Source organism: Ixodes scapularis, unplaced genomic scaffold (genome assembly GCF_016920785.2).
Source record: "Ixodes scapularis isolate PalLabHiFi unplaced genomic scaffold, ASM1692078v2 PGA_scaffold2__306_contigs__length_199485367, whole genome shotgun sequence".
In the NCBI taxonomy this organism is placed as follows: domain Eukaryota; kingdom Metazoa; phylum Arthropoda; class Arachnida; order Ixodida; family Ixodidae; genus Ixodes; species Ixodes scapularis.
This window is the reverse complement of record NW_024609857.1, coordinates 192,791,946-192,797,304: the sequence shown is the minus strand read 5'-3', so window position 1 is coordinate 192,797,304 and position 5,359 is coordinate 192,791,946. Positions and strand designations below refer to the sequence as shown.

At 46.6% G+C, this 5,359-nt stretch overlaps 1 pseudogene; it reads right to left on the bottom strand.

The window, feature by feature from the left end:
- Positions 1-628: 628 nt before the first annotated feature.
- On the bottom strand, positions 629-1,354 carry LOC115316896 (annotated as a pseudogene).
- Between the last annotated feature and the right edge of the window lie 4,005 nt (positions 1,355-5,359).

The following is a 5,359-nucleotide window of genomic DNA, read 5'->3' as shown; positions in this document are numbered from 1 at the left end:
GGAACATTCAATGCTTCCAGACCCCCTGGTACCCTGGAGTGTTCCCCGGTGTGAACCTTTGAGACTTCTTTGAGTACAGAAAACCCACTATTCTTGCTCAAGACGGACTGAAGCTTTGAACGAACTTGTACAGCAGCGGCGCCTGCGGGGACGGCGAAATGAGCCCGATGTTCCGAGCCAGAGTTTCGCCAACACTTTCGAGGCTCTTGATTGTGTCCGCCAGAAACGTGAAATTGGAGCACAAATACGCCAGGTCACTTTCGAGAGTTTCCTCGCGCAAGGCATCTTGAGCCTTTCTGACTGAGACACTATCGTCTGCTGGAAACCCGTTAATGACCATCTTCACACCAGCAAAGTTAGCACTATAATACTCTACTGCTTTAAGCCACGTTCCCCATTGCGTCAATACGGGTTCTGGTGGAAGAGGCACCCCTGGTAGCTGTTCCTTAAATGCACAAACACGAGACGGTAACTTAAGCAACAGAGCCTTCACAGCAGAAACGCGATCGTTTACATGCTTGAAGTGTTTTCTTAGCTCTTCGCAAACGCGGTGAATGCCGTGGGCGAGGCAGGTGACGTGCAACATCCGCTGGTATAATGCCTTAGGGAGGAAGGCAGCTTTGTGCATCTAAACCGCCGCATCCGTGTAAAGTAGCAACACCCTGCTGTCTTCCACTCCAGTAGGGTATAGCATCTTCAAGGACGTTTTAACAAAGTACGCCACGGTCTCCCCATTTGTTCTTTCTAGCGTCTTGGAGCACATGAGAAAAGGCGTAGTTCTCTAGTCTGCTACGAGCTTCCCAACTACGACGTGCGCGACAAAGCGTCCAGTCGCATCTGTCGTTTCGTCTACGGAGACCCAAATGCACGAGTCCCCAAGTTCATCTCTGATTTTCTTCAATGTTTCCTCGTACATGGGCCGCAGGTAGTTCTTATGCAGAGTCGACTCAGACGGTACGGTGTGACTGGAGTATATTTGTCCGAATTTTTTTAAAAATGAGTTTTCTACTTTCGCCCACGCAATATTTGCGGCGACTAAGGCTTCGCACAAGTCTGCGTAGAATGCGCTCTTCTTTCCATCCGTGAGGCTTTCTCTCAAAAATTACTGCCTAGACGTTGAGGGCACGTTGTGTTTTGCGTTCGCTTGATTTCCAGCTGTTTTTTCGTGTTGTGCCAGGTGGCACTTCTTCTCCATGGAATCTGTGAAAAGACAACATTACGATATGTTGAAAAGCGTAGTGCGCCGTCCTGGGCGGGGGTAGCTTTAAGCAATATCTTCACCTTCCTAATACCTCTAAATATACTAACACTGAAAATATATAAGTGTTTTACAATAGTGAAAAGGCCTACTCATTGTGTAAGCTTGTTTAGCATCAGAGCACACAGCTGCCATACGCTCCGCTGCAAAAGCTCACTCTTGCGAGACTATGTCCCGCTTAGGTGACAGGGCGCAGGGCTATTGGGTGAACTATGACTCGTGCTCAAATTGGGTGTGTGCTGTTTATGGGGGCATCGTGAGATCATGCACGATTCATCTCTCTAGAGTTTTTTTGCCGATTATATCGCGCAAGATAAGGGGTATTTCAGTTGCTTCGCCCCCAGCGCGAGTTTCAACAGTACACGCCCAGCCAAAGCATAATGGAGCAACAAGCACGTACTGGAGATCAGTAATGCGATAGAAAGACACTGCGTTTTGTCTTGTTACTAAGTATAATTAATTTATTAATTAAAATTTCAATTACCGTTAAAACGTTTGTGCGACTCCTTTTGGTGGTCCTTCTACAAGACGTCACGGAGATAAATATTTTCCCGAGTCACCTTGCGAACGGTCCGGTCCGGTAATGGCAGATATGGTAACTTCGAATATTCTTTCTGCTTGGTCTTTGAATATCGTGCGTACCGTTTAATCCATGCGATCCTAATATCACGGGAACAATGTCGCTTTTCTCACTGTGACGTCACGGAGACAACACAGCAACCAATCAGCACGCTGCAACTACCAGCAAAGGTTGTATTCGTTCTCGGGGCTAATACATTTCGAAAAACATTGTGTCTGGTATCCGTCAAATAAAAATTACTTAAAGTGTTTTTGGAGGGTCATGCCGCCAGGATTCAGGAAAGTCCTGTATTACAAATGTATTTGCCTGTCTCGGCCGCGGGGGGAGGAAGACAGTTTTGTAGAGGCTTGTGGACTTTGCGCAGGAAATCCTTCACCAACCCATAGACGAGTATACATTTCATTAAATAAATACATCTACATCCTCTCTTCAATAAAGATGCGGGTGTTTTTCTTGGCCATATTATATGAGCGAATGACGCCTTCGCGATTAGAAAATATTTGAGCGGAGAACGTTCTTGCGAATGCCATTTTAGCGAACAGGCTGTTTTTCGGCGGTGGCGAGCTAGGCTTTTAAACTGGCGCAGTTACCCCTCGCTGTCGATCAGGGGAAACGAAGCTGCCATTCGCTACAGCGTCATTGGATGAAACGTCGTGGTTTCTGTATCGGTGCTCGGTGGCACCCGAAAGAAATGTGACTGACTCCGTGTCACGGCAAACCAAAATAAAGTTTATTCCCTCGTGCCCCTGCACAAGTCACGGGTACCATGGCACACGCGTGCGTGCCTCGCTTATTGAAAGCGGGAAGTTCAAAAGATGCTCACGCCACATCTCCCTCTGGGGATAAATAAGAGTTTCGAGAAGTTTGTAGCTATTCACCAAACCGCTGGGGGGCAAACACTTTTCTTCCAGCCCTTGTTACTGCCACGGGAACTCTGCAGTCTCGCGTCGATGACTGAGACTCAATTTCTCAATTTCTAAGTGAGAGATAAAAAAAAGGAAATAAACTGTTCCTCTCGACCTGCACCACCTGACGGTATGACAGGTTTGATCCAATATAATATAAAAAATGAGGGCCGTAATTGACCAAACGTTTCTTTAGTCCTTAAAGCCAATTAAGAAGAAAAACAGGGAGACAGCTGAACATTGGCATTGGAACGAACTTGGAGAATCTTGCGAGCAATTATGAGTATTTGTGTTTCGTTTTTTTCCTTTGGTATTAAGTTATTAGTTGTTGTTCCGCTTGGTCCTGCCTCTTGTCTTCTGTGTTCTTGACGACGAGGAAGTTGTCTTCTTTAAAATTTTCGTACTGGAATATATAAGAAAATGAATTGGAAACAATGTTAAAATTTTATTCTCTTTTAATGATTTTATTTTAAAATTAGTTATGTATTTCTACGTATCTTGGCGTTCTCATGTATGTTTTCATTTTATTTCTTATTTGTCTGTCGCCTTAATTATTTTTGAGGGGGGGGGGGGGGAGGAGGGAGCAGAGAGCATTGTAATTTTTCATTGTTTTTGATTTTTTTTAATGATTATATTTTACAGCAAGAGATTATTATTATAGCTGTACATACCCTAGTATTTACCTACTTACATATTTACATTTTCCCCCGAAGGAGAAGGATCACACTTATAAAACTTCATGTTTGCATCCTGTATTCTTATCATGTGTTGCTATTAATCTTTTTTTTTTTTTTGAGATTGGAAGGAATGAGGTTTTGTCTTGAAACAGACACTAAATATTTAGTCGTTTTCATCAGTATTACTTTTCTTTTCGTACGACGTTTGTTGTTGGTGGTCGGTCTTGAGGGGCGCAATAAGAGATCAACCTCTTTTCTTTTTCACTGTCTGTCTTGGTTGTCCGTTCCTGAACACTGTTGCTCTGAGAGTGGATGACTTTTCGTTCCAGTTTTATTGTAGATACTCTCGTTACTCTTGCTGAGAAGCCCAGAACCTGGAACTGGTCTTAGGTCCTGGTAACCTGTTGTTTGGGGTCTTCTCTGTGGATGGCTGTTTGTCGCGGGTGGTTAGTGGAATCCCAGGGAAGGAAACTGGCTCACTCCCCCTGATCATGTTGTGGGCCTTCCAATTGCCATTGATTGTGGAGTTGGTTCAGGATGGAAAGCTAAGGAGAAGCTCCGAACCAGGAACTAGTCCACGGCTCTCCTAACCAAAGATGAAGTCTTCTCATGGAGATGGCGTTTTTTGTTTGTTTTTTCTAAGAAGCTAAGGAAGCCCGGAGAATGGAACTGGTCCAAACCCCCCTATGCACCACTTTTGGGTCTTCCGAGGCCATCGACAGTGTGCATATTAGCAGTTCAGGGTTTAAAGATGACTTTTGGTTGTCTTTTTCTTGGATTCCGTTCTTGTTTGGGTTAAAAGTTAGTCTGTAAGAAATGTTTTTTGCAGTAGTTTTTGTTTTTCACTTGAGATTGATATCTTCCATTCTCAAGTTTGTTACAAATACATATATAATCATATATACATATACATACACACATACATACCTACATATGTATGTGTGTATGTGTGAGACTGCGAAGCCTGCTGCAATGTTGGTGAGTGCTCCATGACGTCTTCCCCGGGTAAAGCAGGTCCATCAGGAGTGGTTGTGTTGGCTGGCCACAATACGAGCTCGTCGCGTTGACCAGAATGAGCCGGAATTCGGTTGAGGGCTCTTCGGTTGCGACGGACGTCCCCTCTTGTGGTTCTGACCCAGTAAGACCTTGGCGTGTCCGCTTGACGGAGGACCTCCCCTGGGCACTTGAGGTCCTTCAACCACACAGTTGATCCGGGACTAAGTTTGGGTAGCCGTCGAGCTGCATGTCGGCGGTCGAAGTGTGCCCGTTGGCGCTCTTTGACTTGACGGTCGCGTCTAGTCGCGACGTTGTCGTTGACTTGGCAGGGAGTCAGAAGGGCTGGGTACACCGGGATCCGCGTCCGCAGACGTCGCCCCGTGAGGAGTTCGGCTGAAGACCTCCCTGTCGGACCCGGGGTATCCCAGTACGCAGGTGGAGCTAAGTACGGGTCCTCTGCTGTCTCAAGCAGATTCTTCATGGTCTGCACGGTGTGCTCGGCCTCTCCATTCGCCTGAGGATGACGAGGGCTGCTGGTAGTGTGCTGGAAACCGTAGTTCCGGGCAAACTCTGGGCAAAGCATCGCAGGAGAACTGTGGCCCACTGTCACTTACTACTGTTGCGTTGTCACGCATAAGCGCAGCAGGAACGCGCCATTGTTGATAGTCATCGCGCCAAAAGTGATATCTTCGGCATCGCACTTTTTCTTTTTAGTTGTAATTGGCAGCAGCCGATAAAAGTCGGTCGCGCCGCCGCCGGTATTGTTCTTCGGTTTTCGTCTGTCGGCAAGCTTGCCTGGATTAAAAAGTCCGTCTGCCCTGCTCCCGGTGTCGTCTTCTTGCCGTGGCCTGGAGTCCTTGGCCAAACGCAACAGCTGGTGGCAGCGGTGGGATGGCGGATCTACGGGAGCGCTACGGCAGCGGTCGGTGAGGCTTTGGCTCTT